Genomic DNA, 20549 nt, shown 5'->3' with positions numbered 1-20549 from the left:
GCTAGATACTAATGACAAGGGAGGATGGACAAGACAAGATCTCCAAGGAATATAGTGCCCCCAATCAGAAGATAAGATGTGGAAGGAGGTCTTATGATGGATGTGATAGGATTGAAGCTAGGATGGAAAAAGCTGAAGGGGCTAGGGAGATGGATGATAGCTGGGATGGTTGGCTGAAGCTGCAGGAGATAAGTGGATGGTGTGAGATGGAAGATGGAGGATGGAGGATAGGTGGATAGATTGGAAGATGGATTTGGATGTCAAGAGATGACCAAAAGCATGAGGGTGATAGGCTAAGCTGGGGATGGTGAGATTATGCATGATGCTTGTTTGCCAAGTTTTCATCATGGTACTTGTCCAAGGCACTTGAATTGTTAAGTTTTCACCAGTTGATGCTTTATTTTTCTTTATTTGTTTTTGACTTTTTGACTTTGGACTTAGCTGGAATGATTTTTGGCTTTCTTCAGCTATTTTGGCTATTTTGGGATTTTTCACTAGATGTTGGAATGTTCAATTTTGTTGCTAGCTATTGGTACACTAGATGTGTGATTTATGCAATAGATTGGATTAGATGGGATTGATGGTAGGAGATGGAGGGATGAAAAGGTTGGAAAGGAGCATGAGATGGGGATGCTTGCAAGAGCAACATTGGCACATGTTGGGACGGGTGCGAAAAGAGCATATGGGGGATATGTGGTAGATGCGGGCATGATGGAGGATTTGTGGAAGCATTCTTGGGGATATAGGCACCCAAGATGGAGTTAGGAGATGGGGGACATGAGTCATTGGATGGGAGATTAGAAATGGTGGATGCCTTTATGCATTGGGTTTCAACTTTTTTCTTTGGGATCCACATGGTTTTGGTTTTTCTTTTCATAGGCGTTTGCATTATTTTGAATTCTTTGATTGGATTTTTCCTTTTTGGAGTATGTCTTTTAGAATAGACATATGATTGCCTAGGATGTGGATTTTTAGCTTTATGCATTTTGAAGTTGGCATTTACATTGCTGTGGTAAGCTTTGGGAAGATGGTTAGGAGAAGCTTTGTGAGATGGAGAGGATATGGGAGAGTGTGTAGGGGGATGATGATGGATGATGTGCCTCGATATGTGCCTTTGCTGATCTTGCATAGGAATGGAGGGAATATGATTTGAATGATGGCTGATAGGAGGATGGAGGATGGTAGATTTTGGGACATAGGGACCCAAAATGGATTTAGCGGATGAAGGGGGGATATGGTAGGTTGTTTTAGTTTGAAAAGATGGTGGAGGGGGGATGACATAAGATTTCTTGAAGGAGTGATGGGAGGCTGGCATGGGGGGTTTGGAGATAGGCTTGGTTTGGGGATGTGGTGTACCAACACCTTTAGATGGTGAGCCTTTGGATACATATCCAAGACCATGAAATCCTAGAATTTTTTGTGCAATAATAGGCTTTATGGTTCCTTGCTCTTGTGGTCCTAAACCTTGACCTTGATAATGCCATCGATTGAGCATTTGAACTAGCTAAGGATACTTTTTAGTTGGAAAAAATGGTGGAAGTGCTTTATCAAATGTACTGCAATAGGGAGATACTATTCTTAATTCTTCTGCTGAGAGGAGGTCACTATGGATGAATGTAAGTGAACCAAGAGGGTATATTATAGATGGTGAAATAGCTAGGATAGGTGGTAAGATGGAAGCATGGAGTGGAGGAGATGGTAGGATAGGATCTTAATTTAGCTGATGGGATGAAAAGATATCTTGCAGTAGAGGAGGTATGGCTTGAGGTTTTGGAGATGGAGGGGATAGTGACTGCACTATGGATGGAAGACATGGTATGATGATATCTTCATTTATGCTTTGGGGGATCTCAAAATGCTTTTGGGCAGGATCTTGATAGGATTGGTTTGGAGTGGATGGTGTAATAGGAAATGAAGGGATGGACTCTTCAAAGGCAGCAGATGGATAGATGGGAGATTCAGTAGTTGAGATGGGTGAGTAGAAGATGGATGCATAAGGGTCATTATGGGAGATTTGGGAAATTCTTGGAGGTGATGTGGATAGGATTTGGAGGGGTTTGATAGATGGTGGGATTTTGATGCTTGCGGGAAGTGGAAGGATTTTAAGAAATTTAATGGATGGTATGGGGATGATAGCTATGGGAGATGGAGGTGATATTATAGATGGGGAAGCTTCATTACTAACTACTTCACATGGTTGGATTAGATGACATGGCTTATCGATTGCTAGAGGTGAATTTTCTTGTATTTCCTCTAGGAGATTCCTTGGAGACTTGTGTGTCAGAGGTGGAGGTGGATTGAGAGGAATAGCTAGTGTGATGGGGGTGGAAGATTGGAAGCTTGGTTGATTGGGTGATGGAGGAGAAGCTGGGATATCAGATGGCATGACTAGATAGTTTGGAATAACTCTTGGATTTTGGGGGATGGTTGGGGGAATGTTTCTATGGCTTTCAATATACCCATCATAGTCAAGAAGATTTTCATCATCATTGGAATAGGAGGTGACAGGAGCAAGGACAATACAACCGAACACATCATGATAGGTTTGGGATTTCATGTTTTGATGATAAGTTGGATGGGGATGGGGTCTTGCATATGGATGAACATGAAAGCTCGTAGTTGGATTTGGATTAAGCACAGATTTTGGATTGGCTGATGAAGGTTTTCCTAGGGAGAGTCAAAGTTGTATGACAGACCTAAAGAGGATTGGCTAGAGATTTTTGGCTTTTCCTATGGATGGAAGACTTCAAGGGTATGCTTTCAAAAAGTGAGAGTTTTGCTTTCCTATGCACTAGATTGGTGGAGATTGTGTCAACTTAAGGATAGACTAATGATCCTATGGGCATGACATGAGATTGACCACTTGTGGATCCCAACCTTTAGCTCAAGGTGATAAGGGATAACAAGTGACAAAGCTAGATTACCCTAGACAAAGCTCTGTCAAAGGGATAACCTTGGTGAGGCTGGTGGATTGGTCAGATTGATTAGATAGCAAATTCTAGCACAATGACAACAACTCTCTAAAGGCTTGGGTGGGATTTTGGATTGGGTTTCTAGCTGGCTAGGGGGGATGATTTGGAGAGACTTTGGATTTTGGATTGTTCTAAAGCAAGGAACTAGATAGATTCGGTTGTAGCGGGGGAGCTTGAATGATTTTTTGATGAGGCAGTGACTATGCTAAGTATGCCTTGAGCTGGGAGATTACTGCTTTTTTGGGATTTTGATCAAAGTTGGCAAATATTCATTCAAAAGCTATGAACAAACAAGCAGAAAAAATTTTGGAGCAAGCACGTCAAACACACCAACATCCTAGGAAGCTTTCTACAAGGATGAATTTTTTTATAGCTAGGGAGTCCTTGATATATGCAAGGTACGTGAAGCCCAAATCCGTAGATGAAACCAAAAAGATGTCACACAGCCAAGAGGAGCGGTAACCCACTTCTCCTTTTTCACTTCTCAAGGGTATAAAGTTCCTTGAGGCTTAGCCCGAGTGACAAAATCTTGATTCCAAGAGAGGTGTCTTTGGATTCACCTCCTGATTTTTATACTTTGCTGAAACACTAGAGTTGAGGTCATCCAAGGGGTGATGAAATCCTCAAGCAGGCCTCCTAAAAAGAAACAAGGTTTTGGATCCTAATCTTATGCACCCAAGATGGCCTCGAAAGATGACAAGGGGAGAGAAGACTTGGATGACCTTGGGCTAAAAAACACGCTTGTTCTTTTACCAACTGACTCTTATGTGTGCTGATCTAGACTTTGCAAGCACTCATGTTTAAGAGACAATGTTCAATTCCAACTTTGAAATGTGCCAACAAAGCAAAATCGAGCGAAGAATGAATACAAAAAGAAGAGTTCGGGTCAACAAAAAAGTAAACCCGCATGCCCAGAGGCTCTCCATGTCAAGTATTGATTAATTTTCTTTAAGGCATTCAAGAGTTGGTGTGATTTTGTTTTTAAGCCCAAAACAAAGATGTGTGAGATTTGATTTCAAGCGCATGCTTAGAGGCCCTCCACGTCAATATTTGTTCAATTTTATTGCCCAAACTTGAAGTGTGATTGATTTAGTCTAGATTTTTGGTCATCTAATAATTTTGATAAAGTTAAAGCAAACGTTCAAAGAACAAGTGAGTGAGTTAGATTGTGAAACATTTAACACCTTTTTCAAGTAGACCCATCCCCATAGATGGCCCTGAGATTGCAACCAATGGTTGAATTGATGGGTCATTAGAAAAGAGGTGAGTCCAAGGAACTACTCAAATTGATTTTTGAAAATTTGTATTAACTTAACGAAGTTTCTTAAATCTCAAAAAATCAAACTTTGCCTAAATTGCATGTGGAAAAGAGATTTGTTTTGTTCAATTTTAAAAGCTCCAAATGAAGTGTTTGATATTGAAATGGTTAATTGATCCTTGGCATTCAAGATTGGATTTGTTTTCTTAATCATGCATTCAAGGAAAATTTGATTTTAATCCAAGGCATTCAAGAGTGTGTTTAGCAACATGCATTCAAAGACAAGTGATTAAACATTCAAGTTTTTTCCTTTGAGCATTCAAGATTGAGATTTTGTGTGTTGTTTTAAGAACTTTGAAGTGCTTTGTTTTAACCTTAGATCATTCAAGATTGTTTTGGAATCAAAAATGAAAATGACTCTTTGGAATTTGGTTTTCATTCAAGATTTTGTGTTCTAGTTTGCATATTTTAAGCCCAAAAATGATATTCCTAGATTGTTTTGATGCATGAGAAACCTTAAAAACATTCAAGATTTTGCAACAAGACATTTTTTTGGAAGAAATAACAAATATTTTAGGATAATTTTTGGAAACCATTTAGGAATCTTAGATTTTATGAGATTTTTAAAAGAACTTTAAAATATTTGCAAATGAGGTTCATTTTATCCTTGATTGATGCTTTGAGTTTGATTTAGCTTTTAGTGTGCACTTAGTGTTGATTTTGAACCTTTTAAAATGGAAACTTAAAGTTCTTTTTAAATTTTCAAAAATGAAGTGTTCCTAACTTTGCATGAATGCATCTAAAACCTTGATGTTGCAAGGATGCAAATGATTGAATGTGTTTAGTTTCACTTGTTGAAAGGCTTTTTTTTTTGCAAATTTTTAGTTTTTAATGGATTTAAGTATGATTTAGGGGTTCATTTTAAGCACTAAAAAGAAGTGTGTATGATTTTGCTTCCTTCAAAAAAAATGGCTAAGATCTCCCACAAGAAGAAGAAGAAGAAGTAGATGGAATAAGAAGAATATAGACAAGAAGAGGAAGAAGAATTCCAAGTGCTGTGTCCACCTATAAGCTTGAAAAATCTGCAAACACTATGAGATAGATTATGAGTTCCTTTGTCTTTTTCATGCTCGTGTGGACCTACAAAACCAATTTATACAATCCTACCAATCACAAAAACAAACAAAATTAGCCAAAATTAGCAAATGACATTAAAAACTTGACTAAAAAAGCTAACGAAGATGACCCATGCGGGGTCCCACCGGGCGTGCCAAAATGGATATGAGAAATGTTAGTATGCTAATAGAAACCAAATTAAACTAAAGCTTCTACAAACAAAATAAAATTCATAAACTTCAAGATAGACTAAGATGAACTGTCAATTGAGAATATGAGCCATTAATGGGTTCTCACAATGAGAAGCTCTCTTGTTGAGTGGCTTTCTCTAAATAAATAGGATGTATGCTCAAGCTTATGCTTCAAAAAGGGCTTCAAATGGAGTTGGAATTTGGGTCTGAGCATATGGTTTTGATGTAAAAAAACTTCTTAAAATGGCACTATGACTTTACTTCATGGATTGTATTGTTTTGCAAAGGGGAAGGATCCAATTTATAGGCAAGAGGCTTGAGGGATTGAGGGCTAAGATGCAAGGATGGGGAAAAGCTCATGGAGGGCTCAGATTGCATGAGAAGAGAGCACATGGATTGTGCTTCCTTACAACCAATCAGGGACTGAAACATGTCACAAGGTGAGAGGATGGAGGAAAGGGGAAGGATGAGTCAAAAAAAGAGGCTCAAGGGATAAAATCTTCATAAAGACCCTCATATTGGCTTGTAAGAGTAATAAAAAGGCTTGGAAGAGTCATTTATCGCCTAGTGGGCTTCATAAAGTTTTATGGTTGAGATATTTTGAAGGAGATGAGAGCAATTTCGACTTGGGCTTGATTAGGAGGGTTTTAAGCTTGCTTACGATTGTGCAAATGATTAGAGGATGGATTAGGATGGTTTAGGATTAGCTTAGGGATAGGCAAGTGGATGACATTTAATGAGGGTGGGTGAAGGAGGAGATATTTGTTAACTTTGGCCTGGGTTAGTAAGTCTTAACCCATGTTTAGAGAATGTGATAAGGTTAGGAGGGGATTAGGATTAGGTTTAAAGACATCTTCTAGAAGAGTCTAGACTTTGGATGAGGATAAAGACTTTCTAGAATAGTCTAGAACTTCCTAGGATGAGGATGAAGACTTTCTAGAAGAGTTTAAAACTTCTTAGGATGAGGATAAATTAGATTTTTAGGAAATAAATAAAGTTTTATTTATTTCAAGGGTTTGGGTTGAGGAGATATTTATTAAAACTTTTTTAATAAACATGAGGATTAATATTTAATCTTAATTAAATATTTTGAGTTGGGATTAAGGGTAGGAAATGATGGGATTAGCCTTTAATCAAAATTAAAGAAGGATTAGAAGATTTTGGAAGAGGTTAGTGATCTTAAGGAAATTGGCCAAGTTTTGGGCAAAAAATAAATTTTTTATTTATTTTGAGTTTTTTTGGTCAATTTATTAATTAAATAATTAATTAATTAATTAATGATGATGTCATCAAAAATTTTTCAAAAAATAAAAATACTTTATTTTCTAAAGGTGTTTAGGTGTCTACGCTACGAATATGCAATAAATGTTCTTCTAAAGTCTTACTAAAAATTAAAATATCATCCAAATAGACAATAACAAACTTTCTCAAGAACTTCTTAAGTGCCTCATTCATAAGCCGCATGAAGGTGCTTGGGGAATTTGTCAATCCAAAGGGCATGACTAACCCCTCATAAAGACCCTCCTTGGTCTTGAAGGTTGTTTTCCACTCATCTTCTTCTCATATCCATATTTGAGGATAGCCACTCTTGAGATCTATCTTTGTGAAGTACTGAGCTCCACTCAAGCAGTCCATAAGATCATTCATTCTTGGTAAAGGAAACTGATACTTGATGGTTATCCTATGTATAGCTCAAGAGTTTGTACACATCCTTCACTCTCCATCCTTATTTGGTGCCAGTACTGTAGGTAGTGCACATGGACTCAGGCTCTCCTAAATCAAGCACTTCCTCAATACCTCTTGAACCTGTCTATTTAGCTTCTCAGTTTCAGTAGGAGTCATCCTATGAGCAACATTGTTAGGCAAACTAGCTCCTGAGATTAAATCTATTTGATGACTGATTTTCCTTACCGATGGCAATCCTTCTAGATCATTATCAGAGATGATATCTCCAAACTCACCTACTAAATCTGAAACTTCAAGTGGTATTTCACTACTGCCTTCTTTATCTTTCCTAGGAATCAAAGCATAGCACATACATTGATGTTTCATGCTGTCTAAAAACTTCTTTCCGTCAACAAGACAAATCCTAGCACTACTACATACCTTTTCACCTTCCTTTTTCATGGGCTTCACTTTGTGGCGAACTCCATATTTTGTTAGAGAGTATGTGTTTGCATGACCATCATGTAGTACATGCCTATCAAACTACCATGGTCTACCCAACAATACATGGAAAAAATCCATTGGAATAACATCACAAAGAACTTCATCATGGTAACTCCCAATTTTGAATTTCACTGAAAATTGTTCACTTAACAAGACCTTATGATCATCCCTTACCCAAGAAATTTGATAGGGCTAGGGGTGTTTCTCCCTCTTGAGCTTCAGCTTAGAGACCATCTCCTCTGATACCAAGTTATCAGTGCTACCACCATCAATGATCACATCATAACATTTATCCTCACACTTGCACCTGGTATGGAACAAACTCCTCCTTTGTCCTAGTTCAATCTCACCACTTAGTAGGACCCTTTAATTTACTAAAGTCTCTCATCTTTTTGCATCCTCTGAATGTGATCATTATGCATCCTCATCCACATGAGCAACCCTAGGTTGACCCTCAGCTCTCCTATCTATCCTTCCTTGTCATTGAGGACATTCAAAGGCATGATGACCTTCTTCATTGCAATGGAAATAGGTACCATGAAAGCCTCCTCTTCCTTGTCCACATCCTCTACCTCTTCCTCTCTAATTTCAAAAGTCTTGATCACAGGAGTGGTTGAAACCCTCATTCCTCTGGTTCCTACTAGTACCCACATCTTCATTTTTCTTTTGGGTTTCATTTCGGCCTCTAGATGACCTACCACTACCTCTTCCTCCTTGACCAAGCCCTCTTTGTCTCCCTTCAAACCTCTTATATAGCTTCTCTTCAACTCGTAGGGAAAACTAGTATTCCTCTTCAATGCTGGTCATTCTTACCAAACTTAATTCCTCCTGGATGCTAGGTCGCAACCCACTGATATAATGAGAAACCTTCTCCTTATTTGCTTCTACATGCCCTGATCTAATCAGAAGTCAATAAAACTCCTATGTATATTCTTGGATTGATTTTCCTACTTGCTTTAACACATGCATCTTCTTAAACAAATCAAGCTCATAATCAATAGGAATGAATTGCTTCTTCAATTTGTCCACCATACGATCCCACCTTGTGATCTTCTCCTTTCCTCTTCTATTTCTTTCCAATTGAACCTCTTGCCACTAGATTTTGGCATGGCTTTTTAGTTTAGGCTTTGGAAACTTAACCCTATCTAAATCTCTAGTATCCTCATACTCAAAGTACTCTTCTAGTTCATTGATCCAGTCGATCAACTCATCTGGTTTCAAATTTCCTAAAAAACACCCACATCAATTGTAGGTCTTTTCCCAAACTTAGTAATGGCCCTAAAAAGCCTTTCCTCTACCTGATATAGAACTTCCTTGTCAAATTCCCCTTCTGGTCCAATTTCTTCTTCTTCATTGTCTTCCTCACTTTCGTCGCCTATGGCAACATTTTTTCCTCTACGGAGCTCCTCCTGCAATGCTTGTACTTGGCTTTGGAGGGCTCTAACCTCCTCAAGATTAATAGCACCAGCCTTTCCACCATGCTCTCTTCATGGAGGCATCTTCTTAACTCAAACCCACAACCACACAATCCTAATGCAAACTGCCTCACAGTCGGTGCTTTGTCTACACACTCAGGAAAACTAGCTCTAATACTACTTGATGGTGACATAACCCTAGCACAGAATGGACACAACAGGAAAGGAAATTTTTTTATTAACTATGTAAATATGCTAATACATTCAGTACAAAGGGAATAGACTTCAAAACATGCCCTAAGGGCTTACAATATCATAAATCTAGGGATAAATTCTTCTCTCAGTACCTTCTCTCAAACTCCACTCCGAACTGCCTTTTACAATGCTAGAAATGTTCTTAAATAGATCCCTGAGGGTTAAGGATTAGGAGTACATTCTAGAAAGTGATAGTAGGCATCCACTAACCAAATAGAAGGCTCTAGCATTAGAAGTTGGCGCAAAATTAGAAGAATCCAAAAATGGTAACTAAACTTCTAGGAGGCATAACTTTTGAACCGTAGCTTCAGTTAACAAACCGTTTACATTTCCAAAAAGCTCTCAAAGTGCTCTATAGCCCTATGAATGGCTTTGCTCATCCCCCATTTTTCAGTCCTATTTGAGGTCATTTAATTCCCCTAACCTAACTTTGAAGCATTCTTAGGAGGTCTCCAAAAACCAAAAAATTGCAATAACTTTCAAACCATGGGGCCTTTTGACCTGATTCTTTTTTTGGAATGCTCTAAATTAAAATTACAATATTTTGACCAATTTACACCTTCTAGTTTACCAAAGTGATGGCTCAATTACATACTCCTATTTTTTTGACATTTACATATATCAAAAAGTGTTCAAATACTCTATCCTCAAACACTGATAGTGGAATTGTAAGAGTTGGAACCTTTATTTGACCCAAATGGGTATCTAATAAAAATAAAAACACATGAAATAGAAACTAAGTCTTAGTATTTTTTTGGTTGACACAGGATTTCCCTTATACCTCTGGATGCTCCTGCATCACAGTACCATGTAGCTTGCCTCTGTTGTAGGGCCTGTGACAATAGTCATAGTACCTACGATAGTAAGCTTGCTACCACCGGTTTTAAAAAGAATGGGACAGGGTGGGATAAAAACCCCCCTCCTAAATTTTAATCAATTTATTTTAACAAAAAGATACAACATATGTTTCACACTTCGAAATTATTTTTTATCAATCATTTACAATGAATAATTTCAGACTTATATATATATATATTTGTAGATTTATTTTAAAAGAACTTATCTATACACACACACACACACACACACACACACACACACACACACACACACACACATATATGTATGCATATATATATATATATATATATATATATATATGTATGTATATATATGTATGCATATATGTATGTATATATATATGTATTTATATGTGTGTGTGTGTGTGTGTGTGTGTGTGTGTGTGTGTGCGCGCTAAGATCAAATCGAGTGCAAGGATACAATATATTTCTTTTAGATTCACCTATATAATTCTTTCAATAGGTTTTTCTATAACATTCTAAACCCTAATCTCATAGATTCCTTAGATCTACGCATGTGGGGGTTTCTCATAAAGAAAATTAAATACTCAAAGCTAGACTAAATATAGCTAAATCATTTACGCATGAAATCTTCAGAAAACAATCAGAAGACATGAAGTAGATAGGAAGTGCAAGAAGTGAAATATCATTTGCAAAATTCACAAGTGTCTATCTGCACACTAATGCTAATTCAATTCTCCTCAGAATCTACAGAGCAAGCTCCTTCCTTCTCCAACATTCCTAGGTCATCCAAACATGCTCCCCGAGCTTCTAGGAGTGCCTGAATATAAAGAACTCTCAAGAAGCACCTAGAATGTCTCTATAAACAACTAGAAGATGAGATAAGCATTGACAACTAAGCACGAGTGTTTTCCAACCTTCTAGATGGGTCACAAGGTTGTAGACACCATGTGCTTAATTTGTATGCTAACTCCTATGTTGTAGACATACGTGCAACTAAGAGGTGTGTTTACTCCTAGGTAGACTTATAACTTTTATTTTAATTCTTTTATCTTTTCTATTATTATTATTTAATTATTATTATTGTTATTATTAATTTTAATTTCTTATATTTAATTCTTTTTCTCAATTAATTCCCATTTAATTAATTAAAATCAAAATATCTAAAGATCATGATATTATATTAATTTTCCCTCGAAATAATTAAATTATTAATTAAATCTTTTAATTTTAGACTTAATTAATAAAAAAATCACCATAGACCTCCAACATAAAATATGAAACCCATCATAGAACAATCCATACAAAATTAGTCTAAAGGGGATAAAATCACAAATTTTGCCATCCAACACATTTAGAAGGTAAAATATCTCAGATACTTGTCCTACCTCTCTAAGACAAATGGTTTAAGGGCTTAGGATTTGGACTTGAGAATTTATCTCTCCTCTCTTACCATTGAGATAATGTGATAGGGTATGCTCATCCTAAAAATTTAGGGAAGTCGATAGCCGGTACCTACAACTTGCATATAAACCATGCATGTACATACAATATATATATATATGTATATATATGTATATATATGTATATGTATATGTATATATATACATATACACATATATATACATATATATATGTATATACATATGTATATACATATATGTATATATATATATATATATATATATATATATATATATATATATATATATATATATATATATATATATATATATATATAGGCAATAGCAGGAAGTGTTGCATTGTGTAGGTCCCGATTAGTAGGTGACTAGGACTCCTTTTTTTAACCACATCAGAAATGCCATACAATAAGAGAACAAACACGCACATCATACACATGCAAGTATGAGGTAAGTATCCATAAAAAAATACAGGTGATAATAAACCATCTAATTAATCATCATCAATGACTAGAAATAATGTAATAATCATCATGCATATATGAAATGTAGAGTCCAAGTAATCTCATCATTTATCAATTGAATTCATAGCACAATATCTAATAGTCTCAAAACAATGCTACTAACCATCACATAAAACTAGTCTAACAAAGTTCAACCATGATAGAAACAAAGTATCTAGAAAAATGTGAATGAGGGTAGGCACTACATCCACACCCCCTATAATTAGGCTTACTCCTAGAAGCCCCCAAGAATGATAATACTAAAGCACTATGTGGGTCCCATTGAACCTTTTACCCCTGTAGGAGAATATGATTCCACTGGTGACACTACAACACACTTAGAGCAATATGATTTTGGTTTAATGATAAACCAAAAACCATATTGATCCAACATTCATTCTTTTAACAACTACTAAAATAGATCTCCTAAACACTCTAAGCAAGAGTCACATAATATTTGCAAAGACAATCAAAGGAATACTACCTTAAACCATAGATGAGAGATACATTTTTTAAATATAGAATAAGTTTCAATTTTTAATTTTTCCTATGTTTAGGTTTTCAGTATAATTTTGGGTTTGAAACCTAAGTGTTGAAATATGAAAAATATGCAAGTAACAGTTCAAGTTTTGTTTCAAAATACCTAGAGCTCCCAATGTAGAAACTCGAGCTTTGATACCAAATGTAATGCCCCGCCAAGGGATCAAAAGAATTAACCTAGTATTTCACTAAGTTTCGTAACATTTTTTTTTCTTAAAACATGAAAGTAAAACCATTCCCAACATAGTAGTGAAAGCAATAACAACATTCAACTGAAAGTAAACATAAATATACATAACAAGTTACATTCTTCAAGGATCCCTTAATGTTGAATCACATCTAAATTAGCTATTATTAATTCCATCTAACATCACATCCTCATGAAGTAATAATAATAAATCCAAAATTCTCAAAATAATATTCTTTGTTCCAAATGTCCCTTTAGTAAATTACATTTCAAAATGCTCAATCATCCACTGTACATGCCACATGGTATAAAAGGCTTAAACGAATCTACATATGTGAAAATAAAGTACATCATCATCCTAATTCTAATCCATTATGCAATAAAATAAATGGAACCAAATACCATGCATGATACATCATCATAGAAGATATAAACATCCATCATAAAAAATAACCATTTATCAAATATAATTATCTAAGTGCACGGTTCTTCCCAACCATAAATAGCACCATTAGAATATCATGGGCCCTAGCCATCCCTTTGTGTGTAACATTCCAAATCACTGAAGAGATCATCGATATTAACACAATAGGAATGTCACTCCTAAATCATACTACATCATATGCACAAAGAAATCTAACATGCAAGACAAACCATAAGATAACATCATCTAATAGATGCAAATCATCAATATAAGGAGACATGTCCACCATCATAATCAAAGAATGCATTAGCCACAGTGTCTCATACAGATCTCATATGGTAAGAGTGAAGAAGCACTATCACCTGAATGTGTGGTTCCTAAATGGTCCACTCCCACCATGCTCAAGAGATAATCTCAATTCTCAAATACGTTATCAAATCACATAGCACAAATACTCTCTAAGTCCAAGAACCCTAAAAGGATACTAACTATAAGGTTCCAAACACAAATTGACATCTAATCCCAGAGGAACATAAGACACATATGAAACCTACTATGTAAGTGGGAAAGTTTCATCACATGGATCATGCTAGAGTTACCCTGGTAGTTTCCCAATAAACCCCGGCCCCGTAGTAATCCCTGTGTAGCCATTACTATCATCTCATACAGACGAGGCATACTATGAAATGCAAGGTCACAACCAAGTATTCTCTCTACTCCCATCCTAGTCAGTAGTAGCACTCGAGGCATGGGCAACAATAAGAATTATCTTATTAAGTACATTTAATTCAGTATTAGACATAATGTTTTCACTTATTAAAAAAACTTACAATGAGTTACCCTGGCAACCTCTTAGGGCCCCGACCCCCATTGCAAGCCACTTCCTAACACTACAAATAGATAACCTACCCAAAGCTCATGGAATAATAAATCACAAAATCACCACAGTCCTATACGAGCAACTGAAAAAATACCGAAAGATAATCCATAATAAGAGCATCAAATCTTCATCAGAAAATGAAAAGCATCAATAGATAATCATGACTACAATAGTTCTCTATTGGCAACTGAAGGTATCACTAATGATCACAATAGTCATTGGTTCTCAACAAGCAACCAAAAAGTATCTCAAAGTAATACTGATCGAAGACTCCAAAAACATGTCACAACATGACATCATCAAGATTAGATAAACAATTTGTTAGAAATGGAAAAAGAAATCTGTAAATAAGCAATACCAGGAAAGAATCTAAGTGAGTAAATGCATGAAAAGATATTACCATAAAATAGGAGAGAGAAAGATTCAAGCTCCAACACCATGAGACAAGATATTTGGAAAGGGGAAAGCAAAGAAAACCCCTTGTGACATTATGAATGAGGCATGAAAATCCTAAGAAGAGAGAGAGAGAGAGATAGAGAGCAATGCTCATATAATAATTGAGAAGAGGAAGAAACCTCATTGTTAAATGAGAGAAGAGGGTCATCTCTTAAATAGAGATGAGAGAGAGGAGTTAGAATGTAAATCCCATGTCTATGAATGCCACCATTCATATGTGTGTGAGGCCAAGTGTGAGATTCCTCTTAAGGAGGAATAATCTAAAATTAGAAATTACAATATATATTTGTCCTCACATATTCCACTAGATGAAAAAATAAGATGTAGTGAAAAAAGGACAAAAAAGAAATATATTAGGATACCTTGGCTTATATCCTAATATATTATAACAATAAATAAAGGAGGTCTAACCTTGGTTTATAAATACACCAAGGAAAGATTACAACTTCTAACACCCCCCTTTAATCTTTACTTGGGGTAATTACATCAAAGGGTATTAAACCCATAATTTACAAAAATCTGCAACTTAATCTTCAATATGAAGTAATTTGATTGTCTTCAAGCCATATGGAACATTTGTAGATCCAAGAGAAGTACATGAGTCCTTTGAATGTGATCAAGTGGAAGCATAGACACCTCTTCAAGAAGGTTCCTTGATGGATCACCTGAAAAACAAATAACAACAAGACAAATATCCACAAGTAGAATTGCATCATATATGAAAATTGTTAGAAATGGAAATTTGAAATCCTTTTGAATAAGGATAATAAAACTCTCATAGAGAAACAATGAGTAAAACATGTTACCATAAAACAATGGAGATAACCTGATATCAAGATAAAGTATATGCTCAAAAAATTGTCAACAAGGACAAATTGAGTAAAAATAAATGAATTTATTCACCCACATGCAATGGAATTAACATGATATCTAAAATAAGTCATAAGCTCAAAAATGAGCATAATATGGGTCAAAATGACCAATCTTTATGCAATAAGTCTCTCATGAAAGAAATATACTAATGCACTAATGACCACAGACAAGGTCAACTAATGATACTTGCATCAATCTTGCATCAATCACGTGGATATAGACAGTCCACTTAATGAATCTTCCCACTACAAGTTAATGGGCTGCAGCACCATAACTTACATGACTCACGATCTAAGCAATGAAGTATGCAAATCATTATCACATTAATATATGAAAATAACATAAAGGAGAGACATTCTGATCAAATTAGAATTATCATGATTTTTGGTAAGATAATCAAAAGAATGGATTATGAGGATATAACAACATATTGCCTTCAAATTGGATCAAATCATCTGAATTTGGAGGGAAAACTCCAATAATAACATCCTCTTCATTGAGGAGCAAAAATAGAACAATATGGAGGGAAACTCCATAAATATCAACTTTCAAAGTGGAACCAATAGAACCAAATGGAGGGAAACTCCATAAAGATATTATCCTATCAAAGTGGAATAGATAGGATCCAATGGAGGGAAACTCCATATAAAATGAGTGCATACCAATATAGGATGGAGGGATACTCCATGGGCCAGATAAGGAAACTATGTATCAGTTATACTGAGGGGACCTACATAGTTAACCTTGAAAAAAAAATATTAAGCTCCCTATGCAACTCAAAAAATATCAGATAAATCATGTAGATCAATGGTATAAAACCATAAAGTGCCAATAGGGGCATAGAATGATGCTATAAACACATAATAGTGCAACTATGTGCACATCAAAATATCAAAATGAAGGCAAATGTATAAGATTACTCATAAACCAATGATATAAGGAAGATGAACTAAATATAGATATCAGGTATAAAACTCCATAAAGGGTAAACATGGTTATGAAAATTATAATAGCTTGTATATTTATCTTGGTATATATGTGTGCACCCATATATACTTGAATAAATATACTTAAAATATCATAGTATGAAATCACACAACTATAATTATTAAATCATAGCTTAATGCTAGAAAAATGATTACCCCTTTTTCCTTTTTTTAAGAGTAATTACCTTTATGTGAAATTTGTTACAACTAACCCTGCAAAAAAGGTTAGTAAATAATGATAGAGTTCAGATCTGGCAGATAAGAGTATACTAAAAAGAGTTTTAAAATGGCTCTGATAGAGAATGCAGAGAATGAAAAAAATGGTTCAAACTCATAATAGAGTATGAGATGTACTGGCATATTAGGAATATATGGGTAGAAACTAAATGCATTCAATACGAGATAAATATAGATAATGAAGTTGGACTGGCAGCAGTAATCTATTAATAGACTGCAAGTCTAAAGCTTGCCAATTATCGCATATGAGCCCATCATGCCCACTCATCTCGAAGTGCTCTGCTCTCTTCTGCTTATTTTGGAACCAAGCTCCGCACCGAATGAGTGGGAAACAGTAACTCCCTTGCAGTTGGCAACAATTTATTCGACTATAGCTGCAGAGGTTTCTATCATAAACCATATATTATTAGACATGTGGAAACTGGTAATGGCCGAGTACTTGAGGAGGTGGAGAAATCAAACTGATAGTCTAAACGCGTTGTTGATGAAAATGCAATTTTAGAAATATGGAAATTATTACAGGCAGTTGTTGAGCGTGGGGCAGGCTGTGCTGCAAGATTAGGTAGCCCTTGCTCAGGAAAAGCAGGGACATCTGATGGGTACAGAGATGTCTGGTTTGCTGGATTCACTCCAGAGCTGACCTATGTGGTATGGTTTGGATATGATGATAATGCAACAGTTGGTGGATTGCACCCAAGGAGAGATACTTACAAGATATAACTAGAAGTCTCCACTCCATTAGACCTGTTGCTAACCAGCCAACAGGCTCTGGCTAAGGCATGTCACTTATTTCACTTTGTGCTATTAAATCCAAGTATGTCTGCCCAAATACGATTGGGCCTTTGAAAATTGTCATAAATATTGCTCCAAAAATGCATAAAAATGTGCCTCCAACCTTAACCTTTCCATCAATCGCACACAAATTCACAGACTCTGTGCTGCTAAAAACAAGTAGTAATATGATAATTTATTAGAATTGACACAATCCGAATACAAGTGCATACCAATATAGGAAACTGCTGTAATGTTTACTATAGAAAAAAATATGTTTCCTCCCTCAGTTATATAAGCAAGAATGGAATCCTTACAGTGAGCTTTTTCTCCTTCAGAAAGCATGTGATTAGTGTATAACATTCCATTTACTACATTCTGTAAAAGATTTGTCTTCAGTTGACAAATAATATATCCATGTCTATCTACCCTGAATAAATTTTCCTTAAGATGGTCTCTTGTGGTCACAATATAAATTTACGTATAACACTATGTTTCCTTTTCTGGACTTCATTCATACTACAAATAACAAAAATCTGCATTGCAGTTGTTTGTAATGAGTTAAGGCACTGACAGAGAGCCACGTGGAATTTGGTTCAAATGATACGAAAGAAAAGGTTAAAATGATGCTTTAGATAACGTTTAAAGACTTTGACGGTGAAGTACCTTTTGGTACCTCCAAATGTTCAAGAATCGATCTAAAAGTCAGAACCCCTCCAGAATCCTGCACAAAACCCTTTGTTCTGATTCACTCAAAACCCTTACAACACCCTTTGCAAGCGACTAAAAACTTCTGTACACCTTGAATGAATTCCCACGAAAGTTAATTTTTCCACAACAGAGCACCACATCAAGGACATCCAACTGGTCTATCCATTAATTTTTGCAAAATCTTCCCATGAGATCTAATTTTTTCAGACAACGCTATATCAAAAATACCCGACTGATTTTATCACTAATTTTGGGGAAACAATCAAAGCACTGGAACAGAAAATACCAAGAGTCTAAACATTGACAATCCAAAACTTACTTTCAAAATCAAAACATAAAGGCTTCTAGAGTTCTCTGAACCCTCTTATTTTGGGGAGGTAATCAAATCCCAAAAGAGAAATGCCTAACAATCTCAAATCTGACAAACTATATCTCGTTGCCAAAACAAAATGTAGGGCTTCTGCAGTTCAATAATCCCCTTTATTTGCTTATAGACATTTCAAATCAAACGACAACAAACTCTGAATTGTGAGATTCACAACAGAAAACAATGAAAAATTCAACCATAACCTATTCTTTTTCTTTCGCCTTTTGTCTTTGAAAGCCAAATGCCACCTGATGGATCTAATATTTCAGTCGATCAAATTGACAAGGCCTCAAAACAATCAGACCTCCACTGATACCGATTGAACAATCATCAGATGGTCTAGATCGAATCCCCCAATTCAATTTGGAACAATCCCCAAATCACACATTTGCTGCAAAAAAAAAAATGAAAGGTGAGGCTTGATCTTTAAAACTCTTGGGAGATGACAAACCCTAAAAGAGGATCTCATGCACTGAGATTGGAACATGGCTGTAAATAGTGTTTCACCGGCTATCAAATATGAAAGATAGTAAAAATGAAATGAATGGAATTAGGATGCAATGTTGATGAAATGTTTGTGGAGCTGTTGGAAGAGCCGATAGAATTTGCTCCCCAGGAGGAGCAAATGAGAGCCTCTCTATTGTATCAAGATGCAGATCTTGATGTTGGAATTCCTAAAGAAGCAAGCACAGAGGCATTGCTATAAATGATGGCAATAGCTGGGCCAAGTACATGTCTGTTACAGGGAATGCAGATGATGACCATGATATAATCACATTACAGTATACTCAAGAAGGTCTAATGAACATGGAGGACAATAGGGAAGGTCATGTGACAGCATTTGGAGATGATATTGCCATTGAGAGTTTAGCAACAGAGTTCAAGCGAGAAATATTTGTGTTCCTCTTGATGAAAGGCACAAGGTATTAGAAAACAATTAATGGGGGTATTAGAAAAGAGATCCACTGTGTTTTTTTCTGTTGCTCGATCATGGCTGCTGTGGTTGAAAGGATTGTGGGTACAAAGGGGAACTCAAATCCCTTGTTTAGAAGGAAAAAATGGAGATTTTTTGCATAGCAAAGATGTCAGAGCGATGGCCTCTATTACCTATGGCAGGCTGAAAGAAGAGTATAAACTACTCAGATTGAAACCCAATGCCACTGAAAATGAGGTCAAAAAAGCATATCGGCGGCTCGCCTTGCAGTTCCATCCCGATGTCTGCAAAGCAGACAACTATAGTGTGAGGGTTCACAAGATCAAAGAGGCATATCAGAGTGTAATGTCCACTCTGACTGAGGCAGCTGAAGAAGAGGAAAAGTCTATTTTGTCATCTTATTTTTTTGACAAAGTAAAAATGTGAAAAAAAATGGTCAACGTGAATACTTCGACTATTATGTAATAAAAATATAGTAGATATTATGGTACATGGCAATCTAAGAAGCCATGAGAATTTTTTATAAAAAAAACTGCAACGACAAATGCCATCCTCATACAAAAAAGAAGAGAGGATAGGCAAGACAGATAGCAAGAGAGCACAGAGAGGCTTAAAAGGAAAACCCTTTGGTGGCAAGCCTTCCAAAGGGGGTTAGATGAAAACTAAAAGAAAATAAAAAATAACTTACACAAATTAGAGTAAACAGAAGTTAATCAGGTTTGGCGGTAAACTAGCCAAACCCAAAAAAAAATTAATTTCTTCCAACTTAAGAAGATTAAAGAAAAAATTAGTGAAATCTCTCTCAAGAGTCTCCTTCGAATCGTACCTTCATGCAAACACTCAAAACAAAGATTAGACTGCTCTGATACCATGTTAGAAATGGAAAAATAAATCTGTAAATAAGCAATACCAGGAAAGAATCTAAGTGAGTAAATGCATGAAAAGATATTACCATAAAATAGGAGAGAGAAAGCTTCAAGCTCCAACACCATGAGACAAGATATTTGGGAAGGGGAAAGCAAAGAAAACCCCTTGTGACATTATGAATGAGGCATGAAAAGC

At 35.9% G+C, this 20549-nt stretch overlaps 1 pseudogene; it reads left to right on the top strand.

Annotated features, from left to right (window-relative positions):
• Positions 1 to 19528: 19528 nt before the first annotated feature.
• LOC149547374 (chaperone protein dnaJ 8, chloroplastic-like) lies at positions 19529 to 19913 on the top strand (annotated as a pseudogene).
• Positions 19914 to 20549: the final 636 nt, after the last annotated feature.

Source organism: Cupressus sempervirens, chromosome 7, assembly GCF_028749045.1.
Source record: "Cupressus sempervirens isolate cs-2001-9-10 chromosome 7, ASM2874904v1, whole genome shotgun sequence".
Taxonomy (NCBI): domain Eukaryota; kingdom Viridiplantae; phylum Streptophyta; class Pinopsida; order Cupressales; family Cupressaceae; genus Cupressus; species Cupressus sempervirens.
This window is presented reverse-complemented; position numbering and strand designations above follow the sequence as displayed.